Source organism: Jaculus jaculus, chromosome 2, assembly GCF_020740685.1.
Source record: "Jaculus jaculus isolate mJacJac1 chromosome 2, mJacJac1.mat.Y.cur, whole genome shotgun sequence".
NCBI lineage: Eukaryota > Metazoa > Chordata > Mammalia > Rodentia > Dipodidae > Jaculus > Jaculus jaculus.
In genome coordinates, this window is record NC_059103.1 from 7,137,077 (window position 1) to 7,156,724 (window position 19,648).

Sequence of the window (19,648 nt, forward strand, 5' to 3'; positions counted from 1 at the left end):
TGCATCCAAACTCTGACATCCACAGCAGGGGCCTGCAGACCTTGTCTGGGCCACATCGTGGTCCCTGCTGGTCACATGGGCATAGCCACGGACAGGTTTCGACAGAGACTGAGCTGGGCGTGGAGGCGTGCACGCCTCTTAAATCCCAGCACTTAGGAGGCAGAAATAGCAGGATCACTGTGAGGTCAAGGCCAGCCTGGGACTACAGAGTGAGTTCCAGGTCAGCCTGGGCTAGAGTGAGACCCTACCTAGAAAAAAAAACCAAAAAAACCAGAAACAAACAAACAAACAAACAAACAAAGACAGAGACTGAAAAGCTGCTGTGCAAATAAGTACCCAGAACGCAAGCGGAGCCCCTTCCCCGCTCTGCCCATTCCCTGCTTCTGTTGGCACAGCCTCCATGCACGTCTCTTTGGCTAGGGCCGGCTACGCTCCTCTGTCCCTCTATCCTCTCTGCTTCTCCTGCACCTCTTTCTCAGCCACTGTCTCTGTCTACTTGTGTCCCTGGAACAGTGGGTGTCAGGACAGGGTTCCCCCATCTTTTTCTAAAAATATTCTTAAAAAATTTTTTTTGTTCATTTTTATTTATTTATTTGAGAGCGACAGACAGAGAGAGAAAGAGGCAGAGAGAGAGAGAGAGAGACTGGGCGCACCAGGGCCTCCAGCCACTGCAAACGAACTCCAGACACATGCGCCCCCTTGTGCATCTGGCGAATGTGGGTCCTGGGGAATCGAGCCTCGAACCGGGATCCTTAGGCTTCACAGGCAAGTGCTTAACAGCTAAGCCATCTCTCCAGCCCAAGAGTTCCCCCTCCTTTGAAGTGTGCTTACTTCCCAAGCACCCCAGAGCCCTCTGCCCACACCGAGGGCAGTTTACAGACAGCAGCCAGAGGGCCACACGGGGTCTAAGAGGACATCTACCTGGGGGCTCAGCCCTTTCCTCCTCCCAGACCCAGCTTAACCTGAGCCTCATTCTGCGGCCCCCGCCCCGCCCTGCCCATTCTTGCATCAGCCTCACCAGTTACAGCCTTGCACAACAGGCCCTAACTGAGGTAACTTCTGCCCCAGCAATTCACTCCAGGCTGCACCGATCAAAAGGTGGCCCAGGGTCGGGTGTGGGGGTGCACACCTTTAATCCCAGCACTCGGGAGGCAGAGGTAGGAGGATCGTCGTGAGTTCAAGGCCACCCTGACACTACATGGTGAATTCCAGGTCAGCCTGGGCTACAGCGAGACCCTACCTCATAATACCAAAAAAAAAAAAAAAAAAAAAAAAGAGGTGGCCCAGCCCCAAACTGCTCTGGGCCTCAGTTTCCTGTCTGTAAAACAGGACCAAAATCTCCAGGAGCTTAGGACAGCAGGCAGCTAGCTGGTGGAGTCCTCAGCCAAAGGGCTCCCCTAGCCCTGTGCTCTGTGGAGACTTGAGGTGGGGTGAGAAGGTAGCAGGCTTTCTGGTAAGCAGGTGGCCATTGGTTGACAAGGACTTGTAGTGGGCGGAGTCCTTGGAGGGTGGGCCCTTAGTCATTGTAAAAAGACGTGGGCAGAGAGCCAGGCCATTGACCACTTGTGGTCGCTAGAGGGCAGGGTTACAGTGGGTCCTCGGGTCCTTTGTGGGCAGTCCAGTGGGCAGGGTCTGTGGTGGGTGAGCCACGCGTGGACAGGGGCTGGCAGCGGGTGGGGGTCATTCATAGAGTCATTGGTGTGGGTGGAGTCATGAGCGCAAGGGATCGTTGGTGAGTCTAGGGTGGGGTGATCCGTGGGAAGGGTCTTTTATAGGTGGCGTTGCTGATGGGATGGGTCTACAGTGTGGGGGGGATTCTGCAGTGGGCGGGATCACCGGTGGTCGGGTAACTGTTGGGTAAGGGTCACAAGTGGGCAGGGCCATGGGTGACAGGGTCATTGTTGGGTAGGAGTCAATTGTGGTCAGGATTCTTCGAGGAAAGGGTCACCAGTGGGCACGGTTATTTTGAAGTAAGGATCACTGGTGGGCTGAGACATCGGTAGCAAGGTCATTTTGAGGAAGGGGGTCAGTGGTGGGCAGGGGTCCGCAAGGTGAAGTCACCGGTAGGCAGGATCATTGATGGCAGGGTCATTGTTGGGTAGGGGTCAATGGTGGGCGGGGTCACCAGTGGCTTGGTTTTTGTTGGGTAGGGGTCACCAGTGGGTGGGAACCTGGCCGACTTGCTGCGGTGGGGGTCTAGCCGGTTCCGGGACCTGCGATCCTGCCCGCCGCCGGCAGGGGGCGCCGCCTGCGCGCGGTAGCGTCTGGCCCACACCCGCTGCCCACCGAGACTCCGCGGGAGCCACAGCCCAGCAGTGGCCGCACCTGCGCCGGCCTGGGGCGTGTGCCTGGGGTCTCCCAGGAGGGTCCCTTCCATCTGCCAGCCCAGCCCCAGATCCCTGAGCCCGGATGTCTCACCTAGCTTGATTCTGTCCCATCTGGCCTTTCCTCGGGATCCCACCAGGCCGGCAGGGGGTACAGAGGACAGGGACCTGGGTCCTCGCTAGGCTGGGCAGAGAGTGGCTCCAAGGCCGGCTGGGCTGACTGGTGGACCCTGTGCAAACCTGAGTACGCTCAGCCTTAGTTTCCCCATCCTGTGAGACTGGGATGCTGTTTGCCTTGCATGGGCAAGGGTGAGGGTCACCTTGGTGTTGGCTTAGTTCAGTGTGAGGTCACTGGGGAAAGGGGGACCTTGCTCTTGAGCTGGGCGATTGGTCCTCAGATCTGGAATCCCAAGATGAATCTGCATGGGACCTGTGCACACAGGACAGCAATGTGTTCTTGTTCAAGCCTCTCTCTCCCTCCCTCTCTCTCTCTCCCTCCCTCTCTCTCCCTCCCTCCCTCCCTCCCTCCCTCCCTCCCTCCCTCCCTCCCTCCCTCCCTCCCTCCCTCCCTCCCTCCCTCCCTCCCTCCCTCCCTCCCTCCCTCCCTCTCTCTCTCTCTCTCTCTCTCTCTCTCTCTCTCTCTCTCTCTCCTGGAGCCCAGGGAAAGAGCAAGTTTGGAAAGACAGAAACAGTCTGGGGTCCCCCACTCTGAGACTTCTGCTTTTCCTGATAGGGTTTTTCAAGACTTCCTTCCTCCCCAGGGGGCACACGGAGGCCCTGGGAAGGAGGATTGAAAACAAACACGCTGAGCGCTCATGCAGCAGAGATGGGCGCCCTCTTTCCAGCACACAGGCTCACACTGCAGTGGGCCACACTGACGTGGCCTTGTTCCCTCCTCTAGTGGGGGACAGCCCCCAAAGAGGCTAGAAGAGGACCTAGTAGCATGTTCAGAGGATCCACAGCACACAAAAAGCGGGGCCCACTCCCAGATGGAGAAAGCAAGGCACCGCAGGCCGGGTGGCTTGGGAGACTGTCTTCCCACGGTGCCATAGTGGAGGGTTACCAGTCGGTGCCCTCACTTCCACCCTGGCCTGCTCAGTGACCTCTGTGTTGGGGCTCATCCCACGGTGATTTATGGGTATCTCAGCAGTGTTTGTGTCTCCTTGGAAAGTAATCTGGATGGGAGCTTTGATGACGGGCTCCAGGTCTGGGAACTCTGCTCAGAGCTGATCCAAAAACCATCCAGCGTCTCCCTCACAAAGATGTTCAGCGCAGCGTTTATAACCGTGGAGAATCGCAGCTAACATCAGTGTCCTCGGAGGCCTTTGGGACCGATATTTCTCGAGCTGCCGTCAGCACTGGGGAAAATTTCTAATGCTGGGGCATAATGAGAAAGCAAAGGTGCCCAGTGGAATCTGTGCAGTGAGCTGGGTGCCATGGAAAACGTACGCTGGGCACTGCCAAGGCACAGAGGGGGCCGGAGGCAAGAGTGTAGCCTTCCCCCGTCTTCGCTTTGGGAATGTGTGCTTTTTGTGTGTGCGTGCAGGTGTGTAGGCAGATGTACCTGCCCTGTGTACATGTGTGTGCAGAGGCAAAAGGAGACATCGGGTCACTCCTCTATTGCTCTTTTGACTTATTTTTTATATTTATTTATTTGACAGAGAGAAAAAGGGAGAAAGAGATGGAGAGATGGAGAGAGAGAGAGAGAATGAGAATGGGTGTACCACGGCTCCAGCCACTACAAAGGAACTCCAGACGCGTGCGCCCCCTTGTGCATCTGGTTTATGTAGGTCTTGGGGAATTGAACCTGGGTCCTTTGGCTTTGCAGACAAATGCCTTAACTGCAAAGCCATCCCTCTAGTCCTTGTCTTATTTTTTAAGGCAGGGTCTCTCACTGAACCTGGAACTGCCTTTTTTGTTTGTTTGTTTGTTTTGCTTTTTAAAAGTAGGATCTCACTCTAGCCCAGACTGATCTGGAATTCACTGTGTAGTCTCAGGCTCGCCTTGAACTCACAGTAATGCTCCTTCCTCTCCCTCCTGAGTGCTGGGATCAAAGGCGTGTGCCGCCATGCCAGGCTCCATTTTTTTGTTGTTGTTGTTGCTGTTAGGCTGGCTGGCCAGTATGTTCCAGCAATCCTTGTGCCTTCACCCCTCAGGATTGGGGTTACAGGCACTTTAATGGGGGTGCTAGGGACCGAACGCAGCTCCTCATGCTTGTACAGCAAGAGCTCTTGCCCACCGAGCGCCTCCCCAGCCCCGACTGTGCGGCATGGATAACAGGAGAAACCAACGTCATTTAAATGACAAATGACTGAGAGTCCCTCCTGCCTACTGCAGTGTTTGTGAGGGAGACGGTATGGAGTCGGGGTTTGTTCTAAAACTCCCTCCAGATGTGTCCGTGCGGTACTTGGGCAATTAGCAAGGAAGTTTGGTTAAAAAACAAAACAAAACAAAAAAACAACAGAAACCCACCGTGCGTGTTGGCAGGGGTTTACAATGGACCCTGGCATGACGGGGACAGGGTCAGTATCTGTGCAGGTGGCCCCATTCCCAGCTGGGCATTCTGGGTTTCAGTCCCATTCTCTGTCACACTTGGAATGGGCTGGGATGAAAAGGGACAAAGGGACCCTGCTGCTGCTAAGCTCCTGGGAGGGGCTGACAGGGGTCAGCCTAGCTCTGTCAGAGGAGCCAGGCTCATGGGTTGCTGTTGGGACCTGGTGATGGTTCCGGGCTTTATAAGGCCCACCCACCTGGGCCAGATGAGTGAAGAGTGAGGGTTTGTGTCTGAGTCCCGTGGGCATCCCTGGCAGGCGAGAGGTGGGGCCGGATACATACTCTAGGACTGCCCAGCTCCCAAGGGGTTATCTCTTAGCTTGTTTATCCTTCTTGGGTCCCAGGGGAAGCTCTCTCTCTCAGTGAGCACACAGTGTCTGATGGTGATACCGGGCTCAGGGGACCCAGAGGGACTCCCTGGGTAAATGGGGGGGGGCACTCATGGAAGCTGCTGGATTGGGGTGCCTGACCTCCTCCAGGTGAAGAACGTGGAGCCAGCTGTCCTGGGCACACACTCAGCCTGGCCGCTGTGAGCATGCCTCTATCTTGTCGTCTGTGAGATGGGCGCCGGGCAGTTGGATCAGAAAGCATGCCTGGTCTGGAGGGAGCTGCCGTGTCGTGGGCTGGTGGCTCCAGTCCTTAAGGAAGGAAGCCGCACTTCAGAGCATCTGATACCCTTTCTATGCTGGTGGGGGGCACCTTTTCTTGCCTCCAAACCCCAGGACTAACAGTAGGGTTCTATATGCGGTGGGCTCCCAGGAGATCCCAGGCAGCCAGTTCAGAGGCACACACACACACACACACACACACACACACACACACACACACGCACGCACGCACACACACGCACACGCATGCGTGCATGCACGCACGCATGGAACCTGGGCAGGCTGTGACTTTAGCAGTGGTTTATAAGGCTAGAAAAGAAGTGGCCTTCACTTGGCCCTTGAGGGACACTTGCGTGCTGTGCTGTGAGGAAAGCCAGGCAGTCGCAGGCGGGTGTGCCAGCAGAGCCCGAAGCCCACAGCCTGGGGAGGGCAGGGACCAATTCCCTAGGGTGTGGAGACCAGCAGGCGCTCAGGTCCTCACCCCCTAGCTGATCAGGTTAGCAGCCAAGGCTGCAGCTTTGAGGTGCAGTGAACGGCCATCTTCTCTGTGCCTTGTTGGAACTGTCAACCTGCAGAATTCATGCACAGGCTGAAATGATGTTTCTCTGAGTTCAGTGTCACGTGACAGGTGGCAGTCGTTAACGGGAACATATCTTCCCGCTGGTCTTTTACATTTTTGCAGGTAAGTGCCTTTAACCACTGAGCCATCTTCCCAGCCCCACCAGTAGTTTTTTTTTGTTTATTTTTATTTATTTATTTATTTGAGAGTGAAAGACAGAGAGAGAAAAGCAGATAGATAGGGAGAGAGAATGGACGCGCCAGGGCCTCCAGCCACTGCAAATGAACTCCAGACGCGTGCGCCCTCTTGAGTATCTGGCTAACGTGGGTCCTGGGGAATCAAGCCTCGAACTGGGGTCCTTAGGCTTCACAGGCAAGCTAAGCCATCTCTCCAGCCTGCTCCAGTAGTTTTTTGCATGTGTGATGTGCAGGTGTGTGTCCATGTGTGGAGGTCAATGTTAGCTGTCTTCTTTCATCATCACCCACTTGATTTGCCCAGGCAGGGCCTCTCACTTGAATTCAGGCCGCCCGACTGGGCAACTCTGACTAGCCAGCCCTGGGGATCCCTTGTCTCCCAAGCCCTGAGATGACAGGTGGCCCACTGTCCCCCGCTTGACACTTTCGTGGGTGCTGGGGTCGGAGCTCAGGCCCTCACAACTGTGTGGCCAGTGCTTTAGCCACTGAGCCACCTCCCCAGCCCTCCCTGGTATTTCTCCTGCTCAGTTATCTCCCTTAGCTGTGGGTCACGCGTGTCCTCATTCAGGGCCCGGAGAGGACCCACAGGACGCTGGAGACCTTATGTGTGCTGGAGGGACGCGGCAGCCCCAGGTCCAGAGTGGGAAGCCTGCAGACGTCTATGGAGGGACGGGCTGGGCAGAGCCACCACACCGCTCAGGCCCTGGGCCCCATCTTCTCCCATCTCCCTAATGTTGGCTCCTGGTAAAGACTGGAATGCTGGTACCTAGAAGGCCAAGCTCAGGCCGGGCACTGGCCACTTGTCTGAGAGACGGTCAACCCCAGTTACCACTGGGACCCTTTGGGACAGTTGTAAGTTCCCCTGAGGAGCTCCAGGGACCAGACTGGAGCCCGCCTGTGCTGGTGATGTACTCATTTGTCTAGTTTATTCTGTACCTGGCCAGAGCTGAGGCAGAGACCAGCTTCAGGTGGGAGAAGCTACCACCGGGCCCAGAAAGCCCCGCTACTTGGGAGCTGAGGCAGGAGGACCGCCAAGTTCATGGCCTGCCTCGGAGACTCCAGAGTATGTTCAAGGTCATCCTGGGCAACTTAATGAGACCCTATCTCAAACTAAAAGGTAAAAAAAAAGAGGTTGGAGATATAGCTCAGTGAAGAGCAATTGCCTAGAATCCATCAGTGAGGGGCTTGAGGTGTGGCTCAGTGGTAAAGGACTTGCCTAGTATGTTTGAATGAAGTCCTAGATTCAATCCCCAGTACTACAAGACAGAAAGGGGGGGGGGAGGGAAACCAGGCATGGTGGCGCATGCCTTTAATCCCAGCACTCGGGAGGCAGAGATAGGAGGATCGCTGTGAGTTCGAGGCCACCCTGAGATTCCATAGTGATTTCCAGGTCAGCCTGGGCTAGAGTGAGACCCTACCTCGAAAAACCAGAAAAAAAAAAAAAAAAAAGAAAAAGAAAGAAAAAAGTAATGGCTTTGTTGCTTCAAAGGAGACCCTGGGACAGGACCAGGTCCAGAAAATACTGGCCAGAATGGCGGGCATGATTCAGAGGGCAGGGAGGCCCTGCCATCCCCCCAGGGTCTGGACCCAGGCCGACACTGCATGTCTGTCCAGCTCCCAGCCGCAGCCCGGCCCGGGGAGCAGCTCAGCCTGGGAAGAGTTAAGTCTGGCTGCCCCCAGCGCAGCCTGCTTGATCCCGGAATCCTCTTTTAATTATTTTGTTCTGACGAAGGAGACGCCTCCTGCCTTCCCACACCTGCTCTGCTCGGGATGCACTCTAGGCCCCCGTGGACACCTCGCTCGGGAAAACAATAAATGAGGCCCCACTGTCTGCCCGGAGGAGGGGGGCTGGGGGCTCAGCCAGGACACTCTTATACATGCTGACCGCTGGGTGGCAGTGTTGTGGCAGGGGTCAGGGGCAGCTGCGCGTGGAAGAACACAAGAGAGAGTGAAGTAGCATGGAGGTCAAGCCCATTTCACAGATGTGGGAACTGAGGCCCAGTGGTGGCATGCGCAACATGAGCCCTTCTAGCCAGTGGTGCCGGAACTCCTCCCAACCCCGAGGGGTCGTCACACACCTGTGTGGGTCACTCCCGGGCCTCTCAATGATCTTCCAGTGATTTTGGCAGGCAAGAGCTTCCCTCACTGCTCCTCTGTTCCTTCACTCCGGGCCTCTCTAGTCCTTTCCGGCCAGCTCCCCGCAGGCCCCAGAGCCTCGCTCAGCACCAGGGCAGCCAGGTAGCTGTGTGGAGGGAGTGTGGCATCAGTCATTTGTTCCCACGGAACAGCTGTGACCCCAGGGGCAGTGGCTCAGCTCTGCTTTGCAAATTCCCACAGGCACCCCAGGGTGAGGGGTGAGCTGGGACAAATGACCCTCTCCAGCCAACTCCACACCACTCCCTGCCCAATCCTGACTCCCTGGGGCCTCTTCACCCCTGCCACCAGGGCCCTCTGCAAAGATTCTCCAACTCCTCCATCTCCCTTTCAAGAGTCTTGTGGCGACCCTTTCCTGGAACCCTAGAGTTGGCGCAGTCCCTACTTCCCCTGTCCTCCCCTCCCTTTCCCTCTTCCCTTCCTCCTCTTCTCCTTCCTCCCTTCCCTTCTTTTCTCTCCCCCTCCCCCTTACCTTCCCCCTTACCTTCCCTAACCTGTGGTGGTTTGAACCAGCTGCCCCCATAAACTTGTGGGTACTGAATGCTTGGTCCCCAGCTGATGGCAAATTGGCAAGTGGAGCCTTGTTCGAGGAGGCGTGTTGCTGGGGGGGGGGAGGACCTCAAGGATTTTTAGCCCCTCGCTTGCCAGCAGTACTTGACCGGCTCTCCTGCTGAGGTCTGCCACCTGCAGCGGAGAGGCGATGCCCAGCCTCTGCTCATGCCATGCTGTCTCCCCTAGACTGTGAGTCAAAACAAACGCCTTTCCTCCCATCAGCTGCCTTTGATGGGGAGCTCTGTCCCGGCACTGAGACGGTGACGGAGACGCGACACTGCCCTTCCTTCCCCTTTTCCTTGCCTTCTGTTCCCACCTCTCCTGCCCTTTCCCTTCCATTCCTTTCTTCTCCTTCCTTTCCTTCTCCCTCACTCTTCCTTTCCCCTTTCCCTTCCCTCTTCTCTTTTCTCCCTCCCTCTTCCCTTCCCCCTTCTTTCTCCCTCCCTTCCTCTTCCCTTCCCCCTTCCCTTTCCCATTGTCTTCTTTCTCCCTCCTTCTTCCCTTCTTTTCACCCTTCTCTTCTCCCTCCTCTTCTCTCTTCCTCCGTCTTTCCTTTCCCCTTCCCTGCCCTTCTCTTCTTCTTCTTTTTTTTATTTCAAATTTTTATTAACAACTTCCATGATTATAAAAAATATCCCATGGTAATTCCCTCCCTCCCTCCACTTTCCCCTTTGAAACTTTATTCTCCATCATATCCCCTCCCCATCTCAATCAGTCTCTATTTTTTTTCTTCCCATTTTCCTCCCTTTCTTTCCACCTTCCCTTCCCAACCACCTCCTTCCTTGCTTTCCCAGTGGTGCAATGGTAATTGGATTAAAAAAATATTTTATTTATTTATTGATTTGAGAGGCAGAAAGAAGAAGAAGAAGAAAGAGAGAGAGAGAGAGAGAGAGAGAATGGGCACACCAGAGCTTCTAGCCACTGTAAATGAACTCCAAATGCATGCACCCCCTTGTGCATCTAGCTTATGTGGGTCTTGGAGAGTTGAGCTGGGATCCTTTGGCTTTGCAGGCAAATGCTTTAACTGCTAAGCCATCCCTCCAGGATTTTTTTTTTAAAATTGTTTCTTTTTAAAGTATTTATTTATTTTTAATTTTTTTTAATTTATTTATTTGAGAGTGACAGACACAGAGAGAAAGACAGAGGGAGAGAGAGAGAATGGGCGCGCCAGGGCTTCCAGTCTCTGCAAACGAACTCCAGACACGTGCGCCCCCTTGTGCATCTGGCTAACATGGGACCTGGGGAACCGAGCCTCGAACCGGGGTCCTTAGGCTTCACAGGCAAGCGCTTAACCGCTAAGCCATCTCTCCAGCCCCCTCCAGGATTTTTTATAGCACAATGTGAGTCAGCATCAGGCAGGAGGACACAGCATAGTGCAGGGTGTCCTGTATGGTGATATACAAGGTAGATCAAAAATATAATAGAGGCCAGGCATGGTGGCGCATGCCTTTAAGCTCAGCACTCAGGAGGCTGAGGTAGGAGGATTGCTATGAGTTCAAGGCCAGCCTGGGACTACACAGTGAATTCCAGGTCAGCCTGGGCTAGAGCGAGACCCTACCTCGAAAAACCAAATATATATTGTATATACTGTTTTGGTTTGATTCAGGTGTCCCCCCATAACCTTACATGTTCTGAATGCTAGGTCCCCAGCTGATGAAGATTTGGGAGTCGATGCCTCCTGGAGGCAGTGTATTGTTGAGGATGAGTTGATGGGTGTTATAACCAGCTTCCCCTTGCCAGTGTTTGGTACATTTTCCTGTTACTGTTGTCCACCTGATGTTGGCCAGGAAGGAGGTGATGTCCACTCTCTGCTCATGCTATCATTTTCCCCTGCCATCATGGAGCTTCCCCTTGAGTCTGTAAGCCAAAAATAAACCCCTTTTCTCCCCCAAACTGCTCTTGGTCAGGTGTTTTCTGTCAGCAATGTGAACCTGATAGCAACAGTAAAGTTGGTACCAAGAAGTGGGATTACTGATGCAGTGCTCTAAGAGTTGGAAGACCTGAAATCAGTAAAAACTATGGACTGTGAGGCTTGGCTTATGAGGGTGAGAAAGAGCTTTCTTTGGACTAGGCTAGAAGCAGTTTATGTGAGAGGCTTGCTGTTATGCCTATGTCCTGAGAAGTTGTGCAGGCTTGCATTGTATAGAAATGGACTGATGTGAGTAAACAGATATGGCACAGAAAAAAAAAAGTCATCTGTGGGCTGAAACTGCTTCCCATTCAGTTGTAATTGTTTGAGAGATTACAACCATTGAGATTGGGCCAAATGACCTGCATTGGGACAATGAAGGAATGCAGTCTTTTGAAGGGGCCTGAATGCTGAAGGAGTGTCCTGTTCTTCAAAGTCTGCTTTACTCCCCGCTGGATTAACAAGTTGGAAACCCACCTACAATTATGGAGTATACAAATTGCAGGAAAGAGAGGGTCAATGAATTTCTAACACAGGCTTGTATTTTGGAAACAGCCATGGAAAGTGTGAAGCAGGCTTGTTGAATTACCTGCATGGAGACCCGATGGAGCCATGAGGATGAACCGTGGGTTGCAGTGGAGACCCAGTGGAGATGCCAGGACTCTGGGATGCTTGCCAAGGAGAGTTGCCAGCACCAGATAAAATTTTCTGGGACCGTGAATAGCCTAGCTGGAGGGGAGGAATTGGAACTCTATAGACTTGTCAATGGTTAGAATTATCAGCCTTGGAGACTTGTCACTGAGTATGGTTGTTAAACTTGGAGTTACAGAGTTTGATGTTTGTCCTGTTTAAATCTTGTGTTGGTTGAACATTTCTTTGCTATGACCAATGTCATCTTTTGCAGTGTGAATGTGATTTTTTGTGCCTCTATATATATGTATTACATTATAGCTAAGTTAAAAGACCTTGGACTATGTCTGAACTTCATTGGGATTGATTTGCAACTATGGGGACTTTTAAAATTGGATGAATGCATTGCATTTTATATCATGTATAGTTATTGGTTTATGTGAGTCAGGGGTAGAATGTGGTGGTTTGATTCAGGTGTCCCCCATAAACTTAGGTATTCTGAATGCTAGATCTCTTGCTGATGGAGATTTGAGAATTAACGCCTCCTGGAGGCAGTGTATTGTTGGGGTGGGCTTATGGGTCTTATAGCCAGTGTCCCCATGCCAGTGTTTGGCACACTCTCCTGTTGCTATGGTCCACCTTATGTTGGCCAGGGGGTGATGTCCACCCTCTGCTCATGCCATCATTTTTCCCCTGCCATTGTGGAGCTTCCCCTCGAGTCTGTAAGCCAAAATAAACCCCCTTTTTCCCCAAAAGCTGCTCTTGGTCAGGTGATTTCTGCCACTAATACAAACCTGACTGCAACATATACATATATATTAAGTGTTGGGAGTCCGGGTTTCAAGGGGACAGAGTTTCAGTAGCTTGGGGAGATGTGATAGTTCTGCAAGTAGACTTGGTGATGACTATGCACTGCAAATTCCTAATGTTCCATGCACTTGGTCATGGTTCACGCCGCAGACTTCAAATAACACATTTCTCTTGGTGTGTGGGGAGGGGGTGTTAGGTGTCTTCCTCAATAGCTACTCACTTTTTTTTAATTTTTAAATTTTTATTAACATTTTCCATGATAATAAAATAATATCCCATGGTAATTCCCTCCCTCCCCCCTGAACTTTCCCCTTTGAAATTCCATTCTCCATCATATTACCTCCCCATCTCAATCATTGTACTTACATAGATCACCTTTTTTTAAAATTGATTTTTTTACATTTTTTTATTGACAACTTCAATAATTATAGACAATAACCCGTGGTAATTCCCTCCCTCTCCCCACTTTCCTATGTGCAAGTCCACTCTCCATCCATACATTTCCCCCCTCAGTCTCTCTTTCATTTTGAGGTCGTGATCTTTTCCTCCTGTCATGATGGTCTTGTGTAGGTAGTGTCAGGCACTGTGAGGTCATGGATATCCAGGCCATTTTGTGTCTGGAGGAGCATGTTGTAAGCAGTCTTACCCTTCCTTTGGCTCTTACATTCGTTCCTATGACCTCTTCCGCAATGGACCCTGAGCCTTGGAAGGTGTGATTGAGATCTTTCAGTGCTGAGCACTCCTCTGTCACTTCTCAGCACCATGGTGCCTTCAGAGTCATCCCAAGGTCACTGCCATCTGACAAGAGAAGCTTCTCTAACCAAAAGTGAGCTTAGCATTAACATGTGGGTATGAATGTTAGGAAAATGCTTACTGGCAGTTTGGTGAGCATGGTACATGCATTTAGCCAGATAAGAGTAGGTGTTACTCCCCTAGAGCTCATGACCTCCCTGTCGCCTTTAATTTTTTCGAGACAGGGTCTCTCACTGGACCAAAACCTCACCGATTTGGTTAGACTGGCTGCCGGTGGGCCCCAGGGGTCCTTCTGTCTCTGCCTCCCCAGCACGGGGAGACATATGTACACAGCTACACTCAGCTTTCACGTGAGTGCCGGGGATCTGAACTCAGGTCCTCAGGCTTGCACAGCAGGCAGTTTACCCACTGAGCCATCTCCCAGCCCCACACTACACGTTATCACACACTATATATATTATACACGCACATGCACAGCCACTGCTCAGTATCATGGGATGGTTTCAGGACTCCTGTGGATACCCAAAGCGGTGGGTACTCAAGCCCATAGTACAAGATGGGGTAGTTACAGGGCTGGAGAGATGGCTTAGCGGTTAAGGCGTTTGCCTGCAAAGCCAAAGGATCCCAGTTCGACTCCCCAGGACCCACGTAAGCCAGATGCACGAGGGGGTGCACGTGTCTGGAGTTTGCAGTGGCTGGAGGCCCTGTCTTGCCCATTCTCTCTTTCTCTGCCTCTTTCTTGCTCTCAAATAAATAATAAATAAATAAATAATATTTTTAAAAAATGGTGTAGTTATAGCATCTGCGTGCAACCCACACTTATATGCCAATGGGTTTTAAGCTATCTCCAGATGACTTATGATAAAGTGTACACGCTACGGGATAGTTGTTTTCTGCATTGTTTGGGGAATGCTGACAAGAGTAGAAACGTCTGGTGGCGGGGCTGTAGCTCGGTTGGTGCAGTGTTTGCCTGCTGTAGCAGTTACCTTCTCGTTGTCGGGACAAAGGACCCAGCCAAAAGCAGCTGATGGGAGGAAGAGCGTTACTGCCGCTTGCAGTCTTGAGGGGAAGGTCCCCTGGGGTGTGGCAGGGCGAGGGTGGATGTCACATCTTGCCACAGCAGCTGGGAGGCGGCAGTAAGAGTGAGCTCACTCTGGCAAGGGGAGCTTGGGCCAGAACACCTCAAAGCCAGCTCCCAGTGGCCCAGGGCAAGGCTCCGCCTCCCAAACCGCCAAGGCATAGTGACAGACATCTCTCCTTTCCATTCCCTGCAGAGAGGCCCGGCTGCAAGTCTGCTCTGCTCCCTGAGGGGAAGGGAGTGCAGGAGGGACACCTTTGTGCTGGAGACCCCCACACTGTGAGCCCACCCTGGCTGGAGTAGGGGATCAAACTGAATACTGTTTAGAAATCCTCCCCTCCTCTCTGGACTCCAATTCCTTAATAAGAGGGAGAAGGAAGGACACAGGCTGGTCTTATTTCCCATCATTATTCAATTGGGATTGAAGTTTTTAATCCTATAATAAAGTGACAATTTCCATTTTTGCCAGGCAATTCATTTCCACAGAATGACCAGGGTCATGACCCACTTTGCAAAAGTCAGCACTGCATGATTAGATCAACCACACAAGTCAACGCCTCCCAGTGATGTTGGGAGGTGGCAGGTGGGCATGAGGACCAGTGTGGCACCTCCGTGATCGCTCCAGGGGTCAGCTGATGGTGGGGACTTCCTTTAGGCTTTCTTCTCTCAGCGGAGGGGTGGGAGGTCCTGGGTCCTGGAATGGCTTCGTGGTCCAGCCAACTTTTCTTGGCTGTGCTCTGAGTACCCACCCATCTCCTGTGCCATGCAGTCCTCCAAGACATAACTGCATGAGTGGGGGGCTGCTGGGGTGTGGGACCACTCATCTGTGTACTCCAGCATCCAAGCTGGAGTTTGAGCCCCAAGTTACTAGGTGCCCGGAGGGGGCCCCAGGGAAGCTTGGATCTGGCTGAGCAAAGAGGCTGGAGCCCCAGGTGAAGGTCCGCCTGAGCTGCTCTTCAAGCTATAAGGGGCGTTCCCCTCCCCCAGCAGCCTGCCTGGATTCCACCCCCTTCCTGCCTGGTCACCTCAGCAATTCTTGGGGTATGCTTTTGGAGATGGACAAGATTTGGGGACAGCCCTCCAGGTCTGCCCAGAGTCGTCGGCATGGGCTCTGCTACTCGGCATCCCCAGCCGCGTGACAGAAGTGCCAATGTTACTGCCCAGCCACCAGCTCGGCTCTTCCTGCCACCAGCCCCTTCTTCAAAAACTCCGACAGGGGCTGGAGAGATGGCTTAGCGGTTAAGCGCTTGCCTGTGAAGCCTAAGGACCCCGGTTCGAGGCTCGGTTCCCCAGGTCCCACGTTAGCCAGATGCACAAGGGGGCGCACGCGTCTGGAGCTCATTTGCAGTGGCTGGAGACCCTGGCGCACCCATTCTCCCTCTCTCTATCTGCCTCTTTCTCTGTCTATGGCTCTCAAATAAATAAATAAAAATTAAAAAGAAAAAGAATAAAAGAACTCCGACAGCAGAACTCCTTGGCCTGGGTCCTGGGAGCAGGACACCTTGGGAGCCAGGCCGTGCCGGCCCTTCCAAGGACTCTCCAGGGCCTGCTCCATGGGGGTCTGGAAGCTCAGGAAGCCTGTTGGGGCAGCCATGCGCTTTCGGGGCTCCAGCCAGACCTGGGGACCCCGAACATCCATGTCGTTGACTCTAGCTCTGAGTCCAAACCACATAAGAGGGGTCCAGATGAGAACGAGAGCCAGGGGCTCCTAACCCTGCAGGGGACCCCTGCCTCAGTTTTCTCCTGCCCTCACCACCCCTGCAAGGCGCCAGAGCTGGGGGGGGGGGGTTGGACTGTGCCCAGCTCTAGTGTTGGTTGTAATCTGGTCTGTCTCCGGGGCGCCCACATTTCCAACCTCAGGAGAGTGGAGGCCTGGCGGCCTGGGCTCTTCCTCAAGGCCGTGGAGCTGAGAGTACCCCGTGTTTCCCCCGGCTGGGCAGCTCCATCCTCACCCCCGTCCCGACCCCGAACCGCGGTGGCTGAGGGCTTCCGCCCCGCCTGCCAGGCTGAGCCCTCCTGACCACGTTGCCGCCTGGTGTGCCCAGCTGCCTGGGCGTCACTAATTAAGGCGGGGAGAGTGCTGACGAGGCACGGTGACAGTGGAGGGCAACCGTGGGCACCGCCTGGCAAGGGGAGCCACTGGTCCCTGGAGGGCAAGAGGGGCGGGCAGGAATTGAGAAAATGAGGACAGCCCCTTCCCGGAGGCAGTTTCCTGGATTCATGGTCTTTGTGTAAGACCGGACCATGGGGGAGATACCAAAAAGCCCACGTGGCCCTCTGCCTCAGTTTACCCCCAGGTCTAGGAAGAGGCTCTCTGAGGTGCTGTGCAAAGGGCTAAGGAGGCCAGGCCACAGGGCACTGGGTCATGCCCTCCTGGCTGTGAACTCTGGTCCTTTGGTCCTCTGCTGCCTCCGTCTCCTCATCTGGAAAATGGGGCAGACTTAGCTTGACGCTAGAGACTTTATGGCTTGTTACAGAGACGAGAGAAAGCGCCTGGCACAGAGGAAGTGCTTCAGAATGCAAAACGGTGACAAGAAGGGCAGAGGAGGGCCTGTGGGGCCAGAGGGGCCCTGAGAAAGCCAAGCCTTAGCTCACACCCTTCTCCTCAGCTGATCCACCCCTGTCCAGAGCCCTCCCCTGGCCCCAGGCTCCTCAAGGCCACCGTGCCCCCCCTCATGTCCTCTACCCACAGCTTGCCGGAGCTCACCCACTGAGTGCTGAGGACACGGCCACAGAGAGTTTGGGATATGCCCGCCATGCTGAGACATGCTCACTGGGTGAGGACATGGCTGCTAGGGGCCGAGGGCACACCCACTGAGTGCTGAGAATAGACAGACACGGTATGCCGCAGACCCACTGTGTGCTAAGAACATACTGTGAGTAGACATCTACTCAGCCAGGAGCACACAGCCCCGGCATTGCCCAGCTACTGTGGGTGCTGAGGAGAAAACCCAAGGCCGAGACGAGAAATGTTTCATGGGGTTCACAGAGCGCCCTTAAAACGTCCAGGTGGGGCTGGAGAGATGGCTTAGCGGTTAAGCGCTTGCCTGTGAAGCCTAAGGACCCCGGTCCGAGGCTCGGTTCCCCAGGTCCCACGTTAGCCAGATGCACAAGGGGGCGCACGCGTCTGGAGTTCGTTTGCAGAGGCTGGAAGCCCTGGCGCGCCCATTCTCTCTCTCCCTCTATCTGTCTTTCTGTGTCTGTCGCTCTCAAATAAAAAAAAAAAAAAAAGTCCAGGTGCCACGTGCAAAACACATGAAGAAGCAGGTGGAATTAATTCCAATCATATATTCCACTTAGCCCTGTGTATCCGGGCACCCTTAGTGACCCCACAACCACAATTGCTGAGACTCTTTGCACTTTCTGTGGGGGTGTTTTACACAACAGCCCATCTCTCTGGAGTCCAGTGCCTGGGGGGAGAGCCAGGGGGTCCTGAGGGGAGAGCCAGGGGGCCGGCACTGCAGTCCAGCGGTGCCAGGAGGTCCCGGATGGTTGTGGGCAGGAATAGGGTCAGGTTAACCTCTTACAGCCACGCATGAAGAGTGAGGGTCTGTTGGGGACAGCAGGAGGCTGGGCCCGGGTGAGTGGACAGGAGGGGCCAGCGTCGAACACAGTTGGCTTTAGGAAAACGTGGCAGGAAGAGCAGCTGTCGTGGCCCCGGGGTGCTGGATGAGTGCCGCGGGGGGTCCCTGGGAGGCCGGGCTTGAGGCCGCGCTGGGATGGGTGCTTCATGGGATCGTGGACACCACTGAGGGGCACGTGAGGCTGCGGGACTGGCGTGGAGGGAGGAGCTGTGGTGTCGCAGTGGGTGTCGCAGTGCCCAGAGCCACGCCTGCCCACAGCGCAGGTAACACTGTAGCCTGCTAATTGTCTTGGTCCTTTCCTACCGCACTTGAATGAATAATTTACCTGAATTATTCACACGGAAATTTCAACACTATTAAAAATTAACCAACGTAAATGAGTCTGTGGTAAATAGCGAGTGTCTCTTCCAGGGGCCCCGGATGTTGCAGATGGCAGGAAGTACTTCCCAGGGGTGCCGTGGGGGAGGGGGGCGCAGGATGAGGGGGTCTCAGAGGGTGTAGAGCAGGTGAGCAAGGAGTGGGGGCTGGAGGCTTTGGGGGCCAGCGGGAGCCAAGTCCCACACCCTCGAGGCAGACCTGCCCTCCCTTGCCCATTGCATGCTGAGCAGCCTGGGGAAGGTGCTGGTACCTCTCTGGACCTCTGAGACGGCCATGACCAGGGGGTTGTGGGGAAGACTGAACAAGAAGGGGAGCCAAGGGGCAATGAGAGATGGTGACCAGGCCCCAGGATGCTCCCAGAAGCCTGCGGGGCCTGAGCACAGAGTGCTGGGTGAGGGACCCTGACCACCTTTCCCAGGGTTTTTCTCAGTGCTTGTGCGTGTGTTCACATACGTGTGGCCACGTGAGTATGTATGTGGAGGCCAGAGGTCAGCATTAAGTGTCTTCCTCAGTCGCTCTCCCCTTATTTATCCAGAGCTCACTGGTTTAGCTAGACTAGCTAGCCAGCTTGACCCAGGCATGCTCTTGTCTCCACCTCTCCGGCCCTGGGATGACAGGCCTCCACCACCACACGGGGTGATCCTTTATTTTTATTTTATTTTATTTTGAGCTAGGGTCTCACTCGAGCCCAGGCTGACCTGGAATTCACTTGGGGTGCTGGTCTTCTCCTTCCACCTGGTTTGAGCTGTTGGGGTTCCACTGGGAAGACCAGACTGGCTGGCCCTGCAAGCTCCAAGATTCTCCTGACTCCCGCCTCCCACAGCCCTAGGTGCTTTGGAATTACAGATGTGCGCCTTGCTTGCCAATGGCTTTACAAGGTGCTGGGGTCCAAACTCTAACTGGCCGGCTTGCAGATCAGGCGCCTGAAGCCTCGGAGTCATCTCTAAAGTCCCATGAGTGATCCTTCCTTCCTTCCTTTTTTTTTTTTTCAAGATAGGGTCTCACTCTGGCTCAGGCTGACCTGGAATTCACTATGGAGTCTCGGGTGGTCTCAAACTCATGGAGATCCTCCTACCTCTGCATCCCGAGTGCTGGGATTAAAGGTGTGCGCCACCACGCCCGGCTGGCGATCATTTCTTAAATGTCTGTTACCCTTTAGAAATTCTTTCCTCAGTGTCTTCCTCTGAACAATTAAAAAGCCAGATGTATTTTGGAAACTAGCACAATGGGCTTCCACTCACCTAGATTGGCAGCAGGAATGTTTCATGACATTTGTGTCAGTTCGGTCCAGGATACTCGATCATCATCACCATTACTGTTGAGTCATTTAGGAGGAAGCTGCTGACAGAATACCACCATCAGCAAGTTCTCCCCCAAAGCAAGAGCATTCTTTTTTTTTTTTTTTTTTTTTTGGTTTTCCGAGGTAGGGTCTCACTAGCTCAGGCTGACCTGAAATTCACTATGGAGTCTCAGGGTGGCCTCGAACTCATGGCGCTCCTCCTACCTCTGCCTCCCGAGTGAAGAGCATTCTTTTATGAAGCCTCTAGCCACCGAGCCAACTC